At 44.9% G+C, this 26,196-nt stretch overlaps 1 protein-coding gene across 11 annotated transcripts in view; it reads left to right on the top strand.

The window, feature by feature from the left end:
* Nucleotides 1-26,196, top strand: part of ZMIZ1 (zinc finger MIZ-type containing 1) — a 518,414-nt gene that overhangs the window by 296,169 nt on the left and 196,049 nt on the right. The gene's annotated exons all lie outside the window — the stretch shown is intronic.

Genomic DNA, 26,196 nt, shown 5'->3' on the forward strand with positions numbered 1-26,196 from the left:
GTCTCAAAGGTTATGACTAAATCAGCTCATTTTCTCCCCTGTTTACTTTTCATAGGTTTCATAGGCATTAGGGCTGGAAGGGACCTCGGAAGATCATCGAGTCCAGCCCCCCGCCCAAAGGGCAGGACGTCAGCTGGGGTCATAGGATCCCAGCAAGATAAGCATCCAGTTTCTTCTTGAAGGTGTTCAATGAAAGCGCTTGAACAACCTCTGGTGGCAGGCTGTTCCAGACCTTGGGGGCTCGGACAGTAAAGAAATTCTTCCTTATGTCCAGCCTGAAACGATCTTGTAGTAGTTTGTGACCATTTGTCCTCGTCATCCCTTGGGGCGCTCTGGTGAACAAAAGTTCCCTTAGATACTGGTGGTCACCCCTGATAAACTTGTAGGTGGTCATCAGATCACCCCTGAGCCTGCGCTTTTCCAGGCTAAAGAGCCCCAGGGCTCTCAACCTGTCATCGTAGGGTCTGCTTCCCTGACCTCTGATCATGTGCGTGGCTCTTCTCTGGACTCTCTCAAGCTTCTCCACATCCTTTTTGAATTGTGGAGCCCAAAACTGGACGCAGTACTCCAGCTGCGGCCTCACTAAGGCCGAGTACAGGGGGAGAATGACATCCCGGGATTTGCTTGAGAAGCATCTATGGATGCAAGCCAGCGTTTTGGTCGCTTTACTAGCCACAGCATCGCATTGCAGGCTCATGTTCATCTTGTGGTCAATGATGACCCCCAAGTCTCTTTTTTCCATCGTGCTAACCAACATAGCACTGCCAAGACTATAAGGATGCTGCGGGTTTTTTTTCCCAAGGTGGAGAACCTTGCATTTATCGGTGTTGAACACCATCAGATTCTCATCCGCTCACTTGCTGAGCCTGTCCAGGTCAGCCTGGATCATCCGCCTGTCTTCTGGTGTGGATGCTTTGCCCCAAAGTTTGGTGTCATCGGCGAACTTGGCCAGTCCGCTTCTGACTCCAGTGTCCACATCATTAATGAAGATGTTGAACAGTATGGGTCCAAGGACAGAGCCCTGGGGGACCCCACTGGTCACAGGACACCACGATGAGTGACTTCCATCAATTACTACCCTCTGGGTCCGACCCCGGAGCCAATTTTCCAGCCAGTGGATCGTGGGGGACCCAAGGCGACAATTGGCCAGTTTCTCCAAGAGACGATCATGAGATACCAGATCGAAGGCTTTTTTGAAGTCAAGATATATGACATCAATCTCGTCTCCCTTGTCCAGGTGATAGGTCACCTGGTCGTAGAAGGAAATGAGATTGGTCAAGCAAGACCTGCCCGCAACAAACCCGTGCTGGCTATCCCTTAAGATGTTAGCGTTGGCCAGTCCATTAAGGATGGCCTCCTTAATAAACTTTTCTAAGATCTTCCCCGGGATAGAAGTCAGGCTGATGGGCCTATAGTTAGCCGGATCCACTTTCCTCCCTTTCTTGAAGATAGGCACCACGCTGGCCTTCTTCCAGTCTTCGGGCACTACACCAGAGCGCCAAGAGTTTTCAAAGATCCGCGCTAGAGGCTGGGCTATGATGCTCGCCAGCTCCTTGGGTACCCTGGGGTGAAGATTGCCAGGGCCGGCTGACTTGAAGGTATCCAGCTTCTCAAGATGTTCCTTCACAAAGTCAGCATTAATGGAGGGCAGGGGATCACCCTCACCCGGACTTCCCGGCCCTGTAGCAGGCACGGGCGTCCCATGGGGCTGATGAAAGACCGACGCAAAGTACCTAATTAATAGGTTGGCTTTTTCCTGGGCGTCAGTTGGCAGTTGCCCCATCTGGTTCAGCAGGGGTCCAACGTTGCCCCTGCTTTTCCTCCGGCTCCCCACATATCTGAAAAAGGACTTTTTATTGTCCTTGATGCTCTTTCTGAGAACAGAGACTGGGTCAAAAGAGGCTAGTTCCTGGGGTTGGGAATGGAAGTTCACCTCTGAACTGCTAGTCCAAATCTATTCTGGGTCAGTCATGACTGAAAGTTTTTGTGTATCGCGAGTTAGGAATTTTGAGACCCGAGGCTGACTCCTTGGGCGTGTCCACACATGCAGCAGCTCAAATAGAAGCGGTGCAAATTTGAGCTTGGGGTTTTTTGCCTCAGTGCATGTGCCTGGACATGCACTTTGGTGTGGATCAAATTGTGCCACTTGGGGCAAAATAACTGCCTAGCTCCTCACAGATCTGCAGCCAGGGGGAGCTAGAGCCCAGGGCTAGCACCTGTGATGGCCCCAGCAATATAAAAAGCTGCCCTGGCAAGTAGCTCAGGGCTACTTGCTCTCAGGAGCTTCTGGGGCCCAGCCAGTTGGTATCTGGGGACACTAGCCCTTGTGCTAGCTAGACTGCTGAAGCAGCCCGGAGAGTTCCCTGCACCCTCTACCCACTGCAGGAGTCTGGCAGTGGGGGCTAGCTGTGACCTGCTGCTCACCTGCAGTAGCATGTGACGCCAAGGCTGCACGCCTGCCAGGCATGGATGGAAACTGCACAGCGGGTCACAGTAACTAGGACCTGGGCTCTGTGCCAGGTAAATAGCAGGATGGGGGGAGCCAGAGGAGCGGGGGTGCTACTGAGGGTACAGGGGACCATGTGAGGGGCAGCTTGGGAGGGGTGGGTCTGCCGCCCCTGCTCACCTTCCTGGGTGCAGCCCCCTGCCTGTCTCCCTGCTCGGCTCCAACCCCACTGCTCAGCCTGCGCCCAGCACCAGCCCTGCCACTCGCCTTCCTGCTTGACTACAGACTCCTTGCTAAGCCCGTGCCTGGCTCCAGCCCCCCTGCTCAGCCTGCATTTGGGTGCAGCCCCTTCCTCACCTTCACACTTGGCTGCAGCCTCCTTGCTCAGCTCCAGCCCCCCTGCTTGGCCCGCAGCTAACTGTGGCCTGCTCACGTGCTCCCTGCCTGGCTGCAGCTCCTCCATGCGCTCCCCACCCAGCTGCATGCCCCCGCTGCTCACTTCCCACCCAACTGCAGCCTTCTCTCATGCTCCCCACCCAGCTGCAGCCTCCTCACTTGCCCCCTGCCTGGCTCCAACTCCCCTGCCCCTGCAGCTTACCAGCAACAGCAGCCGCGCTCTTGGCCTCATGGCCCAGCCCCCCTGTCTGGCGGGGGGCAGCGCAGTTCAGCCCCAGCCACCAGGTATCCTCATGGCCTCTGCCATAGCATGCTGCTGCAGCCCAGCTTGGCGTGGCACAGGGCTGTGTGCTTTCGGGCCGCTCCGGGCTGTCACCAAGGTCTGTGCACTGCTCGCGGGGACCACCAGCCACACTAGCTCAGGTCCTGCGTGCATGATCCCTGTGCCGTCCAGCTGGGCATCTCCTGTGCATGCAGGACCTGGGTCGGTGTGTCCAGCAGTCCCCATGAGTGGTGTGCAGCCTTGGGTGACAGCCTGGAGCTGTCCGAAAGCACGTGGCTCCATGCTGCACCGAGCTACAACCTGCTGCTGTGGCCCAGCACAGGTCACGCAGATACCTGGCAGCTGGGGCCAAGTGATGCTGCCCCGCCTCGCTGTGCTGGGAGGCTGAGTCACGAGGCCAAGAGCGCAGTTGCTGTTACTGGTAAGCTGTGGGAGGGCTGCAGCTGGGCAGGGGGTGCGCAGGGGAGCTGCAGACTGGCAGGGAGCATGCAGGGCTGGGGGCTGAAGCTGGATAGGGAGTGCATGGGGGGCCACAGCCAGGAGGGGGGCAAGCAAGCAGGCCACAGCCAGCCCTGTGCTGAGCGGGGAGCTGTAGCAGAGCAGGGAGGTGACCAGGGGGCTGCACCCAGCCACAGGGCGAGGTGGGGGGCTGCAGCCATGCAGGGGGGTGGCTGGCAGACCCACCCTCCCGAGCTGCCCACCCCTGGGCCACCGCATCCTCATTAGTCTCCCTCACTCCTCCAGCTCTCCCCACCCCCTACTAACCTGGCATGGAGCCCAGGTCCCGGTCACTGCAGGTAGCGTGCTTCAGCACCTGGGAAGGGGCAACCATGGAGACGCTCTTGCAGCCTACCAGAGCATCTCCGTGGAGGACCGAAGGGCTTTGAGACACTGCAAGACACACATGCGCATGTGTGTGGATGCGCTTCTTGAGGGCAAATACCTAGATCACAGAAACTGCAGTCTTATATGACACTAATTGGCCTCAATTTGTCAGTCCCAGCAGAGAGGCCAAGAACTGAAGGAGTACACAGAACAAACTTTATCTTTTTTGAGTCTTAGAAGCAGACCTTTAGGTCGGGTTGAGACAATTTGTGGGCCTGAACAAAGGATGTTGTTCTGTACCTATTCCAGAGATAAATTAAGAAATTTTTTTTCCAGAGCTGCCACCATTTCATATGCATGGAAGTGATTTATTTTTATAATAATCTAAAGGAAAATTAAATTAAGTCTTTTCCACGGATTAAGAGACCAGTTTTTGGCCCTGAAGTAGATATTTTGTCAGTTAAATCACTTGTACCACACCCAAACACTTCTGCTTTGATTTGGTTACATTACTTTTGTTTCTATGAAACAATTTAGTGACTAGGAAGAGGAGAAAGGAAGGAAGAAGGGCCAACCTTCCCGGCCTTCTTGGGATATTCCCATTTCTGTTTTCAATGGATGTCACCTGTAGGACAAGCGAAAGCCATTCAGAGTTTTCAATGCTGTAGGTTACCGCACATGAACACATTATTTTGTAGACAAAGGAAGGAAAAGTGGCCACCCTGAAAGAGCAGCCTCCTGCTGTGGAATAGATGTGGGCTGACAGCCCTTCACTTCTTGGAGAGGTAGGAGTAGGTGAATTCTGCCTGTCTAAATTTGAACTTTGTTGCTTATTTACTTTCACCCACTAACAACTGTAGTCAGGCAAGCTAGCAGCTGCACGCAGAGCATGTACACAGAGTTATAGCTGTTCAGCAGAAGCTGCTGTGCTTTGGGTTTTGTTTATGATGAGTAATATTTTTTCCTTGAAGAAGCTAGCCTGAAAATAGCTCCCTTCGTTTTTCACAGGTTTAGTAATAGCAATTTTAAAACCTTGTGCAACCTTTTATTATAGTGAAAAAAGATTACGTAAACTGGCTCTACCCTGCTGGCTCAGTGCTGAGAATTTCTTGCCATCATGAAAAAATGCCTGAACCTCCACAGAAGTCTTGCTTTAAAAACACTAGCTGTGTTCACTGTTAGTTTGGGACAGATCCTCAGCTGATGATCAGCAGATCAGCAGATCTCCCTTAATGGACCTGAGCCAATTGAAAGCTGAGGATCAGACCATGTACTGTTACCCACATACCTGTTCCTTTATGCTGCCATCCCAGTGTACATGCATTGTCCATTAGCAATCATTGCAGTGTCAGACATTCACCCCCTCTCTTGTTTACTCCACTTTCTCCCTAGCCAATAAGCAAAAAAAGTAATGTCCTTGTTTTAAAAAGGTGTGTGCTTTGCAAGACCCTTACAAGGTCAGAAATAGGGAAGACATTGCAAAGAAAGGCAGATGAGGAGGATTCAGGAATTATTCCCTGGCATTCAGTATCTACATATTTTATAACCTTGCTGGCAGCTAGTGGCCCATGCAGCCAGTCTGAGAGCTGTCTGGTGCACTCTCTGCCCCTCACCCCAACCCCTGAGAAATGCTATAAATGGTATTCTGTGTGCCTCTTGAACTGGATCAGGTTTCAACAGAGGGTCAGCACAGGTTTCTTTTTCCCCGGCGCTCTCTGTTTCTGGGACACACACAATATCCTTTCTAGTTGTTCTCTGACTCCTGGTTCAGAATCAAAGTTTTTGTTTTATCTTTTCCGTTTTTTTCTGTTTGTGTTTTTGTAACAAAAGAAACAAAATCTGTATATTGATTAACTAATGGAAAAATGAGGTGTATGAATTAAAAAAATAGTTTCAGAAGAAATTAAAAAAACAGAAGATATAGAAATACTGTATATTAGCTCTTAAAAAACATAACCAGCCTCTGTAAAAAAAATAAAACAGTAACAGCTTGTGTGGTCTTTCTGGAGCTCTGATTACCACAATATACGTGGGAGTATGTGCTCTACAACCAACGGTACAGTTTTTTCAGTGTCCAGTGGGGGAAAAAAACAATAAGCAATATCCTTCTTTGACACATGCAATTAATTAATGGCAACACAAAGGAGAGTTGTAGGTGGACTGATGGGAGACTAAAATGTTGAGGTATGAAGACTTTTTTTCTTTCCTTTAGGTATGGTAAAATGTCTGAATTTCAAACTCATCAGTGGTGCTGACCCAATAGCCCCTACAAACTGAAGTGCTCTGTTTAACCTTGGGTCTTTCACAGCACAGGAAATGTATCGTAGCCCTGGCTGGAAGGCCCATGCAGAGCTGAAATGATAATTTAATTTCCATGCTGTATTCAATCTATTTCTGAGAGTGCTTGTGAATGATGAAAACTCTGGCATCTTTTATAAGGTGAATATTTACCAACAAAGGGAATTGGCTCTTCTCTTCTAAGCAGCCAAGTATCTTCATTCATAGCGGAAACTTCCAGGAACTTAGAATCAGGACTTGGTTTGAACTAGCCCCCAAGCAGGAAAAAGAAAGACTGCATATACTTCAGGCTGTCTCCTTAACAGTCCTGTCAACTCCATTGTAATATGTATGTGTGTTTTTTAACTCATAATACACTTACAGTAGTTCAGCCAATTAAATGATGATTTCAGTCAAATATGTTTTGTTCATTTTACAAAACTATGGGATTGATGATCACTCACAGCTTTAAAAATCTAGATGTAAAAGTTAGAGGTACTCCATTATAAGGACTCCATGATTTGGTAGCCTGTTTGAACTGACCCTGTGTATAAAGGTTTTATACACCTTCTGCCATGTGAAAAGGTCAGAAAATCCGTTTTTGTAAAAATTGCAAATAAATTGCCCCCTGACATCTTGATCCAGTAGTAATGATTGTCTTCCTGATGCATGTTAAAGTTGTACTGAAATAGCTATGTTTAATTGCAATAACAGGTTAAAGGAAGTAGCTAGATGATCCTTGGTGTCAGGGGTATTTTGCTGTGGTGGGAATGGAGAATGGTGTTTTCACTGCATCAGGGTGCATTGAGCAATACCTCATCAAGCAATGCTGTATCACTCAATGACCCCAACTTAATGGGAGGAGGCACACATCACATTGTTGATTTCTAGAAACAAATTAGCATTTCTCCCCTTTTTTCCTTCAAGAAAGAACTTGTTGAATTGCTACAGTTTGAATGCTGTATAGTGCCTAGCCAGCCATTCAGCAGATGCATGCTGAAGGTTCTAATTGCTGTGTGTTTTTGTTGATTCTTTCTTTTTCAAATTGGAAACTAACCTTGGAAACAGAGTCCCTTTTTTTCCCTTTCATGCTTGTTTTCTTTTTAATAATTTGTAATTCAGTGGAAAATAGTATTTTTCACATATTTACAGAACTTGCATTAGTGCAAAATCATGATTATTTTTTTGTTTGGTTAAAAACTGTATCAATAGAAGTTCAGAAGTCATAAAACGATTCTGGACCTGTGTTGCTACTAGTATTTGATACACAGTGGTAGGAATTGATGGAGCAAAGATCCCAGGCATAATCCCTGCTCCCAGTGCTGCCACGTCCGTATCAGCACTGGGAGCGGGAACTTTGCACTGCTGCCACTTGCCAGCCGGCGTGGGATGTGGGTGTGGCAGCGGTGGGCGTGAGGACTATGCCCTGCTGCTGCTTGCCCAGCCAGCGCGTGGGGGGAGGGAGGGTTGGGAGGGGGCAATGCAGGCATGGCATCACTGGGAGTGGGGGCTATGCTCTGCTGCCACTTGCCCCTTTCTACCCAGGGCAAGCTGTGCCTGCATCCCCTCTCCCCCTTCTCCCCACCCCCAGCTGGGCAAGTGGCAGCAGGGCAGAGCCCCCGCTCTGAGTGTTGCCACGCTTGCATCCCATGTCCCCCAGCATCCTTCCCCGAGTAACGTGCCCCCCTCTCCCCACCGCCCAGGGCTGGACAGCTTGTCTCAGCCCCAGCCCCAATCCCTCCCTCCCTCCCTCCCCCACATCCCTTCTCTCCTTCCTCCCCCAACCCCAACAGACTTACTAGCTGGAGGCAGCTGTGTCAGCTGCCTGTTTAGTCTATGGCTAAATCACCGAATCTTTCCAAATCAATTCAAATCAATTTGGAGCTTTTAATTGGTCTCCCGATTCAATTCAGATTTGGAGATTTGTTCCTCAAACCAGGCCAAATCTCCTCCAAATCGAATTGGCAACCAAAGCTTCACACAGCCCTAGTGTGCATATATATAAAATAACTTTATCTTTTATATTATATATAGATATATATAGAGAGGGAGATCTATATATAAAGATAGATAGATCGATCGATCGATCTCCAGAGGGTCAAGACTTGTGTTACTGGTTGAATGTTTCACTAGAAGTATTGGGGTAGTTGCAGTTCTTCCATTTTTTTCCTTTGAGATTTGTACAGCTACAAATCCTTTGTCAACTTCCTGGCTCAGTTTATTGGAACATCCTGCTCCTGTGGTTAAGTATGTTTAGGAATAGTTTTGCCAGCAACAGTCCTGTGCTCCTGGCTTCTGAAGCACATTTACAGACTTGCCAGTCAATATTCCTGCTACATTAGATCTTTCGTCTGGGAGGATCCTCCATCTCCCAGCCCAATGCACCAGATCAGGCCCAAGTCTCATGTCACACCTGTGCCCCTGGCCCCCCATGCCAAATCAAGCCCCATTCCCACATGCCAGATCATGCCCAGCCCCGGCCCCACACTGGATCATGTCCCAACCCCCACAGTCCAGATTCATCCTTGGCTCAAGCCCCATGTATCAGAGTCCCAGCTCTGCATACAGGGCCATGTCATCTGGCCCAAAGGGCTTGAAAATTTGGCAGTGGGGGAGAGTGGCAGTGTTACTTGCCACTGCTCCACTGCTCGCAAATTTCTGGATCCATGGGGAGCCCTGTGGGCCAGGTGACATTGCTTCACAGGTGAGATGTGGCTCATGGGCTGGAATTTGAGGACAATGACTTGAGGTAACCATTTCCTCTGGCCTGATGCTAAAAAAGGTATGTTGGTAAATAAAGAATGCTTTTTTTGACAAGACTAGAAACACACACAAGGAATTCTTTCATTAGCAGCAGAACTGCTCTCTGGAGTATCTGTGTGAACTAGCTGGTAGCATGTCTCTGACCTTTGTCATCCTGTTTCTGGCTCCTCCATTAAATCAAATATCTTTTCCACTTTCTTCTTTTCATGTAATTATAAGCATTAGTTCTGTAACAAATTCATGGGCTGCAGACAGCAGATAAAATTGACGTCATTCACATGCGCCCACAGGAACAATAGAAGTGTTTAAAAAAAAGTCAGGAAATTGCAAAAAAAAGTTGAAGCTCTCTTTCTTTTTACTAGCTTTCTCTTCAGTTAAATATGTATATATTGAAGGAGATCCCTGAGCTCCTTACCACCTGTTTACACCTGGAGGGGAATCATTATCATTAACATTTGCTCACTTGTGGTGAACAAAATCCACACCAAACTGTAGGTAAGTTGGGAATGTTGTGTAAGCACGTGAGGCAAGTAGGTATGTTGGGGAAAAGGGATGGACATGCCACTGATGGATGTGCCAGTAACTTCAGAGTATATAAGATTTATAAGAGAACACAGCTTTTCACTATTCATTGCATAGTCAAGGTGGAGATTGTTTCTCAGCATTCAGTTATGTTCAAGGATTGTTAATTGTGTGCTGTATTTGCCTTTTCATTTTTCACTGTTGTTCCAAGTAGATGTTCACTGTCTACTAAGCAGCTGATTCATATACCCTATTTAAGTCTCAGGCAGTGGTTAGCAATGTTTTCTAGCAGCAAACCAGAATGACACAAATTTTGGTCAGATGCAGGACAGTGCTAGGATGTGGCTGCTTCCTTCCCCTTGCTGCCCTGCTACCAGAACACCCCAGTCACTCCATGGGCTGTATATTGCCAACCTTTGTGATGAGGGGAGCAGTTACACAGCTTTGTTACATGCCCTGCTTGCTATGTGAGAAGGTAACCTGATTTTCGTTGGCTTAATAATTCAGTTTCAAACAATGTATTAAGTGTTATCATTTACAAAATGATAATTGTTTTGCCGCAGCTCTTAAAAATGGACATTATGTGAGCCATTCAAATACCCAGACCTGCTAATAGATTACAGTTCAAATTCTCAATGCACGTAATTGCCTCAGGAGACTAAGCTGTACTTTGTGTGGGTATTGAAAACATACCTCTCTAGATTCTCATCTGAGTAGAACAAACTGTACTGAGAGCTTCTGATGGCCCTGCTGTTAGCTGGGGAATCACATCTCTTCACACTTGTCACTGACAAAACTGTACTCTCAGAAGTCTCCAGATATAGTCTTAGACTTTTTCAGAATCTACCCCATAGTTCTTACTTCTAATACTTGTTCTTGCAAGTTTCCAAGTTCTTATATTTGGCACCTCCTGCTCACAACAGACGTGCGGTTTCCCAACTCTCTTCTAAGGAATCTTGGGGTTCTGCAGTAGGTCATTACTAGGGGCTCTGCCAAAAGACTGGAGATAATGGTGGAGTGGGCCAGGAGCAGTGTGCCACCATTGCCGGGCCAGGTCACCTGACTCTGCCTCAGCTCACAGGATAGGTGTTGGGGTCCATGGCAGTAGAAGTGGTATGAAAGGGCTCTGTAACTGCCATAGATCTATCTAGCTTTCTAAGGAGATGAAGGTGATCAACCCTGAAAAGAGAGAAAGCCCTCCTGTCAACCCTAGTGTGCTCCCTCCTGAGGAGCATAGAAAAAGTCTTTGTGATTCTAGTAGAAATATTTTATTTCCATAATATTGTTTAAATGTTGGAGGAAGGTAGCTGGAAGGTGCTGTTGTTTTGAAACAGGCAAAATGGCCATTTTATACGCAGCCTGGCATAATAGACAGCTGCTTCCTCAACTGAAAAGGGATAGGAGCAATAGACTGTTTCCTGTTACCCCCTGCCACACATTTGTGAAAAAGAAACTGAGAAGAAAGAGATGTTCCCTTCCTGCAAATGTATAAACTGTAGCAGTCAGTGGGTTAGAGACTAAAGGAGGGTCATTTCCCTAGGGGCAGGATCGCATCCTGTTTGGATGGAGAGGTTGCAAAGGTAGTGGGAATGGCAGAGCTGCAGAGAGTTGGACTTGCAGAAGAAGTGTTTTTCATGGGTTGGTTTCTGTGCCCCTAACACCCTGATTACCCAGAAGGTGGTCCCATTCTCCTGCTCTGGGGATCGTTATATGACCATTGGTACTGGGATCTCCTATTTTGTGAGAGGCAGTATGGCTCAAGAGAAGAGAGAGAAAAGGAGATCCCAAAAATCCCATCTCAGAGCTTTGGAGGTTACTCTAGATACCAGCTTATTCTGTGAACAATGTGGACAGGCTGAAACTGGGGGCTGGGGGACAGGGGAAGTCAGTGTCAGAGATATGGGAATAGCTGCCTTGGTCTGTGTACCACAGTTGGTGCTGAGGAGAGAGTGGTGGTACAAGCAGTTCAAAGTTTGGAGCAGTGCACTGGGTAGGTAATGTCAGAGCCAGACGGTTTAGTAAATAAGCATTTTGTTTAACTTAAAAATAAAATCAGAAGGTAGAAGCCAAGGGAGCTACTGAAAGGAAGGCATAATTTGATGACTGAAAAAGGTAGCACCATTTTAGAGATGGGCCAGTCTGGGGCACACAAGTTCAAGAGACCACCAAAAGTTTCATGGTCTTGAGATTCTGTGTTCTTACTCTGGCTCCAGAACTCAAGAGCCAACCTGGTTTCCCCTTGCAGAATGATTTGAATGAAGGGGAGTCCAGAAACACACGAGCAGTCCACTTTTCCCACTCCCAGTTCCTAGAAACAAGAGTAAAAATGAGAAGCAACAGCTCATGGCCTCCCTCTTGTAGGGCTGGCGCTTTAATTGAGGAAAGGGTTTTTTTTAATATTTTTAATTTCACTTCAAAAAGAGTGTCTAAAATAAATCCTGTGAATCATGTTTTTAAGATGATGCTTTGTGGAGCTCTTAGACTATATGGATTGTCAAGAGACTGTATTTTTTGTTCTGAAGCAGTCCTATTCTTGAAACTGTACACACAGATAGAAAGGAGCAAAGTCCCTGTGACTGCTATCAAAACACAGGAAAATAAAATGTATGCAACTGATCCAATATATATAATGTTTGATGTTGATCTGTTATTTTTCAATCAGTCTCCTTAAAAATACAGTTAAAAAGTATTGGTCTAATGCAGGGATGTCATACTCATCAGGCCCTATGGGATGGGATGGATGAGAGATGTTGGGCTGGTTTGCAAGCTGGATTGGGACAAGTCCTATGTGCTGCATGCAGTGCTTGCAGCACCGGGTCCATCCTGAGTGCCACATGTAGCATGTGGTGGGCTTGCTCTGTACACTGTGTGTGGGCTGGACCCAGCACTGGGTCCGGGGTGCAGGCTGCGAACAGTGCCCCACTGGACTGGCCCTGCAGGCTAGTTCCAGCATGGCCCAATCCAGACTGACCCCAGAGCCAGCATACAGTGCTCACCCTGAACCAGTTGACCCCCTGTGCTATGGGCAAGGGCCAAGATCGGCATGCGTGTCTTCTGGTCCGTGGGGTCAGTCTGGAAACTTAGAGTTCAGATCATATAGCTCTATGCGCTGGATCCATCTCATGGGTCATATGTTTGACATCCCTGGTGTAATGGATGGAACAAGAAAATTGGAGCTATTACCAGTACCTATTGCTGACTCTGTCATTGTGTTGGGGACCTCAGTCAACCACCATTTTTTTCAGTTTCCCCTTTTGTAAACAGCATGGCAATAACTTGTCATTTAATTGCTATTGTCTTTAAAACACTTTGAATAAAAGGTCCTATATTACTAAATAATATTACTGAGAACTTGTGTAGTAATTTTCAAAGAACTATGAAGATATCAGCTATGAAAAAACAACACTTTAAAAAGCAAAATAGCTGTTTGTGAATGCCACCATTTCAACTTCAAATAATTTATGTATGTAAGTATTAATGTGGAACTGAAGCCTGAGAATCCTCCTGACCAGTTTTCTCCACGCAGATTACTATTAAGATACAGTGTGCAGGTAGATTCTTGTCATGAAGGCAGTTAAACAAGTGTCTACAACAACTGAGCTGCTATTCCCATGAGTAAAATCTATTGAATATGAATAAAATCTATTACTAACTTTACCTAACATAAATATTTAGATCAACATTCAAATGGTACAGCCTGCTGTATTTCTGAGGGAAAGGCTAACTAATACTTTGAGAAAACCAACTCAAACGTCAAGATATTTAAACTGAAACTGTCCTACTAAATGGCACAGGCACTAGAGAAGCAAGGTCCCATATTAAATTGGCCCCTAGAATGAGGAAGAAACCTCTTACCCTCTGCCAGGGTGTTCTATTTTTTTATGCTGGTTGACTAACTGGAGAGGGCAATAGGCAATATTCACTCAGCCACCAAGAGAAAGGAATGAAAGTTTGATTCATCCAGCCATGGAGTTCTATTAAAGTGGCATACAACAATTTGCACATGTTGCAAAATCTGGAAGTGTTGAGAAGGAGCAAAGATCCTTGCAGCTTCTTTCCCCCTCTCCCCACAAATGAGCCGCGGCTATGTCCCACACCCCATCCTGCCCCGGCTGGGCAGCATCTGCCCCAGCCCCAATCCCACTCCCTCCTGCACTGCAGGGACCTTGATTGGGGCACCCCTGCCCCCCCATGCCCATTCCCTTCTCCCTCCCCTTCCACCACAACAGACTTACCAGCCGGACACCACTCTTCAAGTTGCCAGGCTGCATATCAGAAATCGGATCGATATCGGTCAATATGCCTCCTTAAAAATTGGCTATTGGTATCAGCCCCCGAAATCTCTATTAGTACACCCCTAAGACCAACATGACTTTAGGTTCTAAGATCTGAATCCAATACTCACTCTAATAGTCAGAAGGGAAGTGGCCTCAAATTTGTGGCAACACCTCATTCTGCTCGAGAGCAATCACTCTCTCCAACGAGAACACTCTACCATCTCCAGTCTCTATCTTGGTTACCAGCACTGTCTGCTGAATGATAGTGCTCAAACTGGAGCTCTTTATTTCTTTCACATGAGTAGAGAGGTCTGATTTATGTTTTCCCTTCTGCCTTCTGGAAGATGGAAGAAATAAGCAAGTGGTCACAAGCATATTCTCTGACACACAAGGCAGCATAGGGGGTGACAAACGCCTGGATTACCACTGTGGATGTTGGACTCTCGGGGTGGGCAGAAGCAGCGCTGAGAGGAGGGCTACAGGGGGGCTGCAACCACCCCAACAATCACTGTAGCCCCCTCCCCCGCCCAGTCCTCCCTTCCAGCACCGCCACTGCCTGGCCCGAGCACAGCCCACGCCAGCCCCTACCAGGAAGAACTCTGGCCCCAGCCTGCCCCACCTAGCTTCCCTTCCCTTCCCTTCCCTTCCCTTCCCTTCCCTTCTACAACAACAGACTTACCAGCTGCACTCTTCAAGCTGCCGTGCTGTGCTTCTCCACATGCATATTGTGCTGCAGCTGCACACATGCACAGGTCATTAATAGACCACATAAGGCTGATTTCTGATACAGTCAATTTTTTTTATATTGGTGCCGATCTGATATCAGACCAATGTATTGGTGTACCTCTAGTTGGTCCGTTTGGTAGGTCACAGCATTGTAAAATGCATGATGTGTTTGTTGTTATAAAAGAAATTACACTTGTGTTTCATATCCTAATAGGATAAGACAGTATTGTAGGTATACAGAGTGTACCTTACTGAGGATGCAGGAATGACCCATTCTGATGCACAGGAAGACTAGCAAGTATGGCAGAAGACCAGCTTGGCTTAGCAGGGAACTCTTCAGTGAGCTAAAACACAAAAAGGAAGCTTACAAGAAGTGAAAAGTTGGGCAAATGACTAGGGAGGAGTTATGAGAGTATTGTTCAGACATGCAGGGATGAAGTCAGGAAGGCCATTGTGCAATTGGAGTTGCAGTTAGCAAGGGACATGATGGGTAACAAGAAGGGTTTGTCAGTACATATGTCAGCTGCAAGAGAAAGATCAGGGAAAGTGTGGGTCCCTGACTGAATGGCAGAGACAACCTAGTATCAGATGTGGAAAAGGCTGAAGTACTCAATGCCTTTTTAACCTCAGTCTTCACAGGCAAGGTCAGCTCCCAGACTAATGGCAGCACAGTTTGGGAAAATGAACAGCCAACAGTGGCAAAAGAACAGGTTAGGGACTACTTAAAGCTGGATGCATACAAGACCATGGAGCTGGACACAATTCACCCAAAGGTGGTGAGGGAGTTGACCAATGTGATTGTAGAGCCATTGGCCATTATCTTTGAAAATTCATGGTGACTGGGAGAGGTCCTGGATGATTGGAAAAGGGCAAATATAGTATCCATCATTAAGAAAGGGAAGGGGGATCCAGAGAACTACCTCAGTCCCTGGAAAAATGGAGTAGGTCCTCAAAGAATCTACTTCCAAGCACTTGCAGAAGGTGGTGGGTAGGAAAAGTCAGCATGGATTCACCAAGGGCAGGTTATGCCTAACCAACCTAATTGCCTTCTACGATGATGAGTGGCTCATTGGGTGTGGGGAGAGCAGTGGATGTGGTATACCTTGACTCTAGCAAGGCTCTTGATACAGTCTCTCACAACGTGCCTGCAAGCAAGCCAAGGAAATATAGGTTGGATGAATGAACTGTAAGGTGGATAGAAAACTGGCTGGATTATCGGGCTCAATGGGTAGTGATCAATGGCTCAATGTCTAGTTGGCAGCAGGTATTAAGTGGAGTGTCCCAGGGTTTGGTCCTGGGGCTAGTTTTGTTCAATATCTTCATCAAAGACTGGGAAGATGGGGTGAAGTGCATCCTCATCGAGTTTGCAGATTACACCAAGCTGTGGGAAGTAGTAGATGTACTGGAGGGTAGAGCTAGGATTCAGAGAGACCCAGACAAATTGGAAGGCTGGATCAAAAGAGATCTCAGGAGGTTCAACAAGCACAAGTGCAAAGTCCTGCACATAGAATGGTGCAATCCCATGCATCAGTACAGACTTGGGACTAACTAGCTAAGTAGCAGCTCTGCAAAAAAGGACGTGGGGGTTACACTGAACAATAAATTGAATATGAGCCAACAGTGTGCCCTTGTTGCGAAGAAGGCTAATGACATACTGGGCTACATTGCTAAGAAAGTTGCCAGCAGATTGAAGGAAGTGATTCTTCCCTTCTATGTGGCACTGGTGAGGCCACATGGAGAGTACTGTGTCCAGTTTTGGGCCTCTACTACAGAAAGAATGAGGACAAATTGGAGAGAGTTCAGTGGAGGGCAACAAAATAGTGGGGGGTGGAGGACATGACTCCTGAGGAGAGGCTGAGGTAACTGGGTTTATTTAGTCTGGAGAAGAGAAGACTGAGGGGGGATTTAATAGCAGCCTTCAACTACCTGAAGGGTAGTTCCAAAGAGTATGGAGCTGGACTGTTCTCAGTGTTGGCAAATGACAGAACAAGGAGCAGTGGCTTTAGGTTGCTGCAACCAAAGTTTAGGTGAGATATTAAGAAAAACTTCCTCCCTAGGAGGGTAGTAAAGCATTGGACCAACCAGGATAGCTAGAGAGATTGTGGAATCTCCATCCTAGGTGCTTTTTAAGAATCGGGTAAAATAAAGCCATGTCTGGAATGATCTAGTTGGAGATGGTCCTGCTTTGAGCAGGGGGTTGACCTCTTTAGGTCCCTTCCAACCCTAATTTTCTGTGACTGCAGCTATTTATATATCAAGTATATAAGCCAGAAAAGGGACACAACTATCTAATTCTGAGGAGCAAAGTCAGATAGTAATTCTTATTTTAGCTCTTTTAGCTTCTGCTAATGGTTTTCAAGGTATATCCCTGATTCTCAAATGATTTCTTAAACTAAGTTGACAAGAGGAGGTTGTTCCCTGATGCACAGCATCTTTCCTTTCCAACCCCTCTCCCTCCATGCCACTTCAATTATGTCCCAGTCTAAGGGACCAGTTCAGCAAAATGGTTTAGCTTTTGTTGCTGCAGGATATACTGGATTTTATTTTAACCTCTAAATAAATTAGGATGACATCTGCATGTTATGAGTGTGGCCTTTGATTCCTGAGTGATCCCTGTTGCTACAGAGGGGGAGAAATGTTACTAACCTACTGAGGGAGCTTGCACAGAACAGACTAGTATGAAACAAGGAGCTGGACAATTATAGTAGGAAATGTAGATGGAAAGAGGAGAAAACCTAGGGAACACTCACTGCATTATCTTTCTTACATGTTTCTTGTCCTGTTACATCCCTAGTCAGTTCTCTGGTTGTATAACTTGAAAACCCTTTGAACACATGTGGAGTTCTTCAGCAATACAAGTTGTGCTGGTTCACTGTTTACTATTCAATTACTTACGCCTGTTTCCAGAACACTTTCACTGAATTTGGCTCTTGAGACTTGCCTGGTCGTGTTCCCTTATTAAGCAGCATATAAATTTGGCCCAGTTTTTAATAGATTCATAGATGTTAGGGCCGGAAGGGACCTCAATAGATCATCGAGTCCGACTCCCTGCATAGGCAGGAAAGAGTGCTGGGTCTAGATGACCCCAGCTAGATAGTTATCTAACCTCCTCTTGAAGACCCCCAGGGTAGGGGAGAGCACCACCTCCCTTGGGAGCCCGTTCCAGACCTTGGCCACTCGAACCATGAAGAAGTTCTTCCTAATGTCCAATCTAAATCTGCTCTCTGCTAGCTTGTGGCCATTATTTCTTGTAACCCCCAGGGGTGCCTTGGTGAATAAATACTCACCAATTCCCTTCTGTGCCCCAGTGATGAACTTATAGGCAGCCACAAGGTCGCCTCTCAACCTTCTCTTGCGGAGGCTGAAAAGGTCCAGTTTCTCTAGTCTCTCCTCGTAGGGCTTGGTCTGCAGGCCCTTAACCATACGAGTGGCCCTTCTCTGGACCCTCTCCAGGTTATCCGCATCCCTCTTGAATTGCGGCCCCCAGAATTGCACGCAGTACTCCAACTGCGGTCTGACCAGCACCCGATAGAGGGGAAGTATCACCTCCTTGGACCTATTCGTCGTGCATCTGCTGATGCACGATAAAGTGCCATTGGCTTTTCTGATGGCTTCGTCCCACTGCCGACTCATGTTCATCTTGGAGTCCACTAGGACTCCAAGATCCCTTTCCAATTCCGTGCCACCCAGCAGGTCATTCCCTAGGCTGTAGGTGTGCTGGACATTTTTCCTCCCTAGGTGCAGCACTTTGCATTTCTCCTTGTTGAACTGCATCCTGTTGTTTTCTGCCCACTTGTCCAACCTGTCCAGGTCTGCTTGAAGCTGTTCCCTGCCCTCTGGCGTGTCCACTTCTCCCCATAGCTTTGTGTCATCTGCAAACTTGGACAGAGTACATTTCACTCCCTCATCCAAGTTGCTGATGAAGACATTAAAGAGTATCGGTCCGAGGACCGAGCCCTGCGGGACCCCACTGCCCACACCCTTCCAGGTCGAAGCCGACCCATCCACCACGACTCTCTGGGTGTGACCCTCCAGCCAATTTGCCACCCACCGGACTGTGTAGTCATCCAAGTCACAGCCTCTTAATTTGTTCATCAGTATGGGGTGAGATACTGTATCAAAGGCCTTCCTGAAGTCTAAGTATACGACATTCACCCCTCCTCCTGTGTCCAGGCGTTTCATAACCTGGTCATAAAAAGAGACTAGATTGGTCAGGCACGATCTTTTGTGTCTATATTTCTCTATTTTCATGCATTTGGATGCAGTGGATAAAATGTTGCTTTCTTTGCTCATTATTGTTATTGTTTCTTCTTCTTGAAATAGAAACCTTAAATGGCCCAATGGATCAAAGGTGATCTGCTCTCACAGTTGCTTCTGTTAAGTAGCTACAGGTTTCATACTTAGCATCATGACTTTGTGCCCGTTGTTATTCTCTCTGTACCTGTGTTCCACTAGCCAATAGGGAGGGCTAGGGACTTTAACAAAACATTTGTAAAACAAGCTGAGAGCTTCTGATGAAAGAAACTGTTGAAGTGCAAGATGTTTTTATAAATTAGTGTCTGCTCTGAATCCAAAAAATACGTCAATTTGGGGAATTTTCATATGTGAATAGTTCATAGCTTAGGTCTTTCTATATATTGATAAATAAAACAACCTTTGACCCTGAAAGGGATTGTAGAGAATTCAGTTATGTATAGCTACATCTAAGTAAGTAGGTTCAATGTTCCAATAGAAAGAAAATAGCTCAACACTCCCCTCTATCTGAAGAAGGAAAAGGCCATTTCTTTTGGTACTTGGTTTCAGCTATGTTTTTAATTTAGTAAGTATAGCTCCTGACACATACAGACTTTCAACTGTATAATCACATTACTTGACCATCAGAAAAAGGAAAACCACCTATTTTGGGTCACGGCTTTTTCCACTTTAAAAGCCCATCAGCAGTTAGCGTCTCATATTTCTACAGCACCACTTTAGTTCTTTAGCTGCCAATGAGGGGCATGTCAGGGAATGAGAAAGGGATTTATTTCATGAATGAAGAACTACAGCAGTTATCCAGGCCTGAGAGAGGGGGTCATGGCTGGGCTCAATAACTGAGCTTTCTGAGCTTTTATACTAATAAAGGGCTCAGTTAATGAGTTGCAGTGAATGATCATGGCTGGAATGTAGGTCCTCTGTTGTTTGCTTGTGGCACTGAGTGACCTATCAAATTTAGGACTGAAAGCACTATATTTGTATGCTATATTACACACAAGGAATAGCCTTTTCTCCTATTAGTTATTCTGTAGCAAGGGCATCTGAATGAAAATTATGTTTATATTATTTAGATAAGCAATTCATTTTGATGTCAGAGCTTAGCATGCATTGTCTAGAATTTGGGACCTCACTAATTCTGCCTTAGGTTGAAAATCATCTAATCTTCCTTTTTTTTTAAATCTTAGTTTTTCCCCCAGTCTGTCTGTATCAGGGACTATAGTATGTTTTCATTAAATGCATCGAGAACCATGTCCAGATGAATAGTAAGATAAAGTAAATGGGTAAAAAATATTGAATGATATTCTAGATAGAAATTATTTTGGGGAGTGAGGAGTTTCAGCCAGAAAGGCTGTATTGGCTGATAGAATTTGCCAGAGTGTCTAGATGTTGAATCCTTCTTACACTGGGAATCCCTAGAGGTGAAGAAATCTTTTTAGATACAAATAAGTTGGGTCAGGTCCTCAGCTGCTGCTACTTGATTTACCTCCAAAAGGACTGCACTGCTTTCAGTGTTTACAGCTCTTGTAATTTTGTAATGTCTCACAATATTTGATTGGAGTTTTTATTAAATCCTTGGATCCTGGAGTTGCATGATAATACTTGAATCCTAACTTTTATGGTTGCAGATAAAAGCTTGAAAACAAAACCTCCAGAGGCTTAAAAACCGGAAGACAAATAAAATATCCTCCTATATACATGTTTTTTTTAAATTTTAAACCAGACAGATTTTGGGGGATGCCTACCTCATGATTTTGAACAGTTAAACCCACCACAGTGATGACAGTATCCACCAGGTTAAGTTCTAGACCTGTTGTTTTTTGTCAACAAATTCCATGCAACTCAGAAGTCAGTTGAAATTGCACCAACATAAATGGATGCATTTGCAAATTGCTTCATTTCTCCAACTTCTTATCAAGTAAATTACCTTTTAAGAAAATATGTATATTAAAGCATTTCCATGTGTTAAAATAATTCAAGGTACAGTATTATTATTTTAAAAAGAAGGAAAATATGGCTACTCATTTTTCCTTATGGCTTACATATTCCTGCCTCTCAGTTTGGGTTGTACAATTAGGGATGCCAATTTCATTTTACTTCCCGATAAACTTTCCATCTGAACAAATGCAGTCATGAGTGTCCCACCTTTCCTGTAGAAAAATGTATATATCCCACATGAAACTGATCATGCTGCTTTGTGATCAAAGGGCTCGAACATGATTTTGCCATATGCCCTGAGCCAAAGCAGTGTAGTATTGCACAGTGCAGCCTTGGAAATAATGCTGCATTCCACCTCTGTTTTCCCTCTGCTCTGGAGGGTAAGTACCCTGAACCAAGCTGTGCAAAATGGGTTGCTGCATAACTCCAGGAGCTGGCAAATTCCAAAGGGTCTTGATCTGGTTTTCCGTTTAGATCAAACACTTAGCTCCCAAATCCAACACCATGATTATCTTTTTCTAAAAAGGAGGCAGAAAAGAATTGAATGTGGAAAGACATAGCCACCTTTGCCTTGTCTTGCCAGAGTTTTGATTCCATGGGCAAGTCTTCATAGATTCATAGATGCTAGGGTCGGAAGGGACCTCAATAGATCATCGAGTCTGACCCCCTGCATAGGCAGGAAAGAGTGCTGGGTTCAGATGACCCCAGCTAGATGGTTATCTAACCTCCTCTTGAAGACCCCCAGGGTAGGGGAGAGCACCACCTCCCTTGGGAGCCCATTCCAGACCTTGGCCACTCTAACGGTGAAGAAGTTCTTCCTAATGTCCAATCTAAATCTGCTCTCTGCTAGCTTGTGGCCATTATTTCTTGTAACCCCCAGGGGTGCCTTGGTGAATAAAACCTCACCAATTCCCTTCTGTGCCCCCGTGATGAACTTATAGGCAGCCACAAGGTTGCCTCTCAACCTTCTCTTGCGGAGGCTGAAGAGGTCCAGGTGCCCTAGTCTCTCCTCATAGGGCTTGGCCTGCAAGCCCTTAACCATACGAGTGGCCCTTCTCTGGACCCTCTCCAGGTTATCCACATCCCTCTTGAAGTGTGGCACCCAAAACTGCACGCAGTACTCCAACTGCAGTCTGACCAGCGCCCGATAGAGAGGAAGTATCACCTCCTTGGATCTGTTCGTCATGCATCTGCTGATTCATGGTAAAGTGCCATTAGCTTTTCTGATGACTTTGTCACACTGCCGACTCATGTTCATCTTGGAGTCCACTAGGACTCCAAGATCCCTTTCCGCTTCTGTTCCACCAAGCAGGTCATTTCCTAGGCAGTAGGTATGCTGGACATTTTTCCTCCCTAGGTGCAGCACTTTGCATTTCTCCTTGTTGAATTCCATTCTGTTGTTTTCTGCCCATATGTCCAACCTGTCCAGGTCTGCTTGTAGTTGTTCCCTGCCCTCTAGCGTGTCCACTTCTCCCCACAGTTTTGTGTCATCTGCAAACTTGGACAGAGTACACTTCACTCCCTCATCCAAGTTGCTGATGAAGATATTGAAGAGTATCGGTCCGAGGACCGAGCCCTGTGGGACCCCACTGCCCACACACTTCCAAGTCGATACCAACCCATCCACTACGACTCTCTGGGTGCGACCTTCTAGTCAATTCGCCACCCACCGGACTATGTAGTCATCTAAGTCACAGCCTCTTAAATTGTTTACCAGTATGGTGTGGGATACCGTATCAAAAGCCTTCCTGAAGTCTAGGTATACGACGTCAACCCCTACTCCTGCGTCCAGGCGTTTTGTAACCCGGTCGTAAAAAGGAAAAACCTGGTCTTCCTTCAAGTAAACACTTCATCCAGAAAGCTGTACTCCAAAGCATCTTTCCAGGGAAGGGCTTATGACAGTGTGTATGTTGCATGCTGATGGTATAAAACCTGAAGTTTTTCTCTATGCTAGGAAAATGTATTTGTTGCGAGCAAGGTGCAAGCCGCGGAATTAGTCCTGTGAGTGCCAAAAATGTTTTAATTTGTATAGGTGTAGAAAGCATCAAACTAAGTCCAGGCTTCACTGCTGATGCCCAGTGATCAGCAATCGGTTACTTTCCTTAGGTAAGGTAGAAGATAGAACATACATCTAATTAGAGCACCTTGGCATTTCTTTCCTAATGCAGCAAAAAAACGCCATTTGTTGTTAGTGTATTTTGCAGCCTGTAAGAAAAAACTCCAATGCTTAGTAGCTAGTGAAGCTAGACACTAGACAAGGTCCAAGTGGCTAACCATGTGAGAAATGCAGTGACTGTAAGCTGGTGTTAATTAACCTAGAATCTAGCAACATGGCTTAACGTCTGTGTGATTAGTTATGTTATCATTCAGCAGTTCAATTAAAGTGAGAAGTGAGACACAGAGCAGACATAACTGGGCAAAATAAACAGACAACTTGAGTCAGCCTTCATAATTTGGTGCGACATCACATAAATAAATGCAATAACTTGTTTAGCATAGTTAAGCAGTTTGCTACTCAAAAGCTCCCTATTTGCATGACATCCCATTTGAGCAGCAGTTAAGCTGTGGCAAATTAGTTCTGTGTCTTCGCAGTCTGACATATTTCAAAGTAAAGAGAAAATATTTTTTTCCCCCCTCAAAAATATGCAAGTTTGTAAATTAAAATTCCACGTTTATTTTCTGTAGCAACAAATCAAAACATAGAGTCTGTTGAGATGATTTTGTTTTCCACATCACTGCTGTCATGTTAGTATGTCTTGATATATGCATGAGATAACTTTAACCCTATATAATTGCCCTTAATTTTGCATTTTCATTGTTCTAGTACTTACTGCATTTCTGTATCCAAATCATGCTCACATCCATCCAGGTTGTAGTCTTCCATATTTAGAAGTGATCTGCTTGGTGTCGTCACCATATTTCAATCTGGAAAATTGGTTTCTCTTTCTAAAATTTGCTTAAACTTCTGTGATATAAAGCATGCATTTTGGTGTGTGGGTAGAGAACTCTGTGTATAAACTGAGTGTCTGAAGTATTTGGGATCCTTTGAAAACTGAAAATCTTGGCCACGGGTGTTCATTACACTTACTGGTGTGCGTATTACACATTAATGGTCCACTGCTGAGTGGTATCAGATGTCAGCATTTTGTAGGTCACCTTCCAAGTGGAGAAGTCAGTGATGGAGAACTGAGATGTATTCTAGGAATATTCTCATTTTATCTATATTTTAAACAACACCTATAAAAGAGGTAGTAACCAATAGCATACATAAAATCCACTCTCATAGGGAACTCATCCCCCAGATAGTGCCAGCAACCAGAATGGAGCTCTGCTCCAGAATTAGCTGCATGGGAGTTGAAGGCAGAGAGCAAACAATCCTTGCTGTTTGCTTCACCTCCCTGAACAAAACTGATTTGGAAACTCATTAACACCACATTTCCTTTAAGACTAAATATTTGAAAAAAATTAAGTGTCTAACAGCACCATCTGGTGACCTCTGCTATAACATTATATATCACATACAAAAATATGGTACTGAATTTTTATGTTTTATTGTTTTATTTACATTAAATCAGCTGGAGCTGGTGTAATAAATACATGACTTTTTGAAGTTCTGAAAACCTTTTTAAATCTGGAAGGTTTTGAAATACTGAAATTGTGACATTTAGTTAAACCTTACTTTACTGTAAAGTCAGGTGATGTTGCAGACAGTCTTAAAGGTAAATCTTAATTCTTAGAGTTTTACATAATTTCCTTGACACATGTCTCTCATAGTGGTAGGTACATTGCTGTTGATTAATAAACATCAAATAACAGTGTGGTTGTAAGCGAATTAAATTATAACATGCTTGGCCAGCCAAATCAGATTTAAAAAAAATATTGTATACTCCAGTCTAGGTTCCATAGTTGTTAAATTTAGCTTTTTCCCTACTCCTTTTGGCTGATGGGGCTGTTTTAATTGTTTCACCCTTGACGTTTTCTAAATTATATGTAAACAAGTTTAGTCATCAAAATTCCCCAGTATAGACAGGATCTGGTTTCAAAGAAGACTCTTTTGGGCCAGATCCTATTCCTGTTTGTTTTGCTGATAATTTAAAGAAAACTGAACCGTAAATGTTAAATGTCTCTTAAAGATGCTGCCCTGAGAGATGGCTTAGCCACAGGTTAAACATTGTGTTTACCTTGTAGAAGTTTTGGACCATGACTGTAGCCAATATGTTAATTTCTTGTTTGCTGAAAACATTACCAAGTCCTGTAAGGCCTTCTTTGTAAGGATGGGAATTTCTTCAGTGCTCGTCTCATCCTCACTGTGTTAGCCAGAACAAGTGCTGCAGCCATCTGTTAATAAAAATCAGTAGTAGTTTTGAGTGTTTTCTTGCATGACTAGGATGTGATTTCTCTTCTCTATGCGTGTGTGTGTTTTTGTTTTGTTTGCTTTGTGTCTTAATGGATTTCGTATAAAATCTCCAGACATCCACACATACACACAAAAAACCTTTACCACCCACAATACTGAAAAATTTCAGGCATCAACTTTTCTCTAGTTCCAGATGCTATTCAAAATTGTAGTTGTTCAGATATTCAGTATATTTTATACATTCATAAGCACCCAATTTGTAATGCAAAGCTTATAATAAAACTTGTTCTGTTCTTGACTAGACAAAAGCAGTTGAACTTCAATGAGTCGATGAGAGAGAACTCGATAGAGAGTTGCAAAACACAAAATTAATTGGAGTCATTGTAACCATTGAACTTGAATTGGTGGCTTGACTTCAAGATAGGTTATGCTGTGACATAGCCAAGTAAAATGAACAAATATAAGTAGTCTTAAAAATAAAAGAAAGTTACTTTGGTCATTTACACTTTGAAAAGAATATTGTTTTTTTAACATTGTGCATACTTAAATAGGCTATAATGCTTTTTGTTTTGTTGAGTTTGCTCAGCTAAGGTTATATGTCGGGGGTTTGTGCTGTCACTACAATTTGTGATTTGCACTGTTTGGTTCACTCCATTTTGCACACCATTCGCACTTTTTCTACAATTTTCTGGATCCAGGTTAACGGAAGTCACACTCAGGGTATAGTGCACTATAGGGAGTTGACTCTGCTTTAGTTTTTTTCCATGAATAAAAGGATGGCAGTAGTACTATACACTGAGTGATTTGGCAGCAGATGACCACAGTTTTGGAGATCATATGAAGCCTTTTCAAATGCTTTCAATCTCTTACTTTTCTGCCAGCTATGCAGCACCAGTAACCCAAACTACCTGACTCATTGGTGTCTGTTTAGAGAGGGCATAAAGAACTCCCACCGTATCTTTGTGTAGTTGTGGACTCTTAATTCTCATCAGTATCTGAACAATTTTGACTTCACAAAAAATCAACTGCTTATTCAGCTGCCAAAGAACGGTCGGAGGAAACTTTTTAACTGGACAAAGGTGTATGTTTGGCTCCATATTTATAGAGGAGAGATAGATACCACATTGCATAATGC

Source organism: Alligator mississippiensis, chromosome 6 (assembly GCF_030867095.1).
Source record: "Alligator mississippiensis isolate rAllMis1 chromosome 6, rAllMis1, whole genome shotgun sequence".
Taxonomy (NCBI): domain Eukaryota; kingdom Metazoa; phylum Chordata; order Crocodylia; family Alligatoridae; genus Alligator; species Alligator mississippiensis.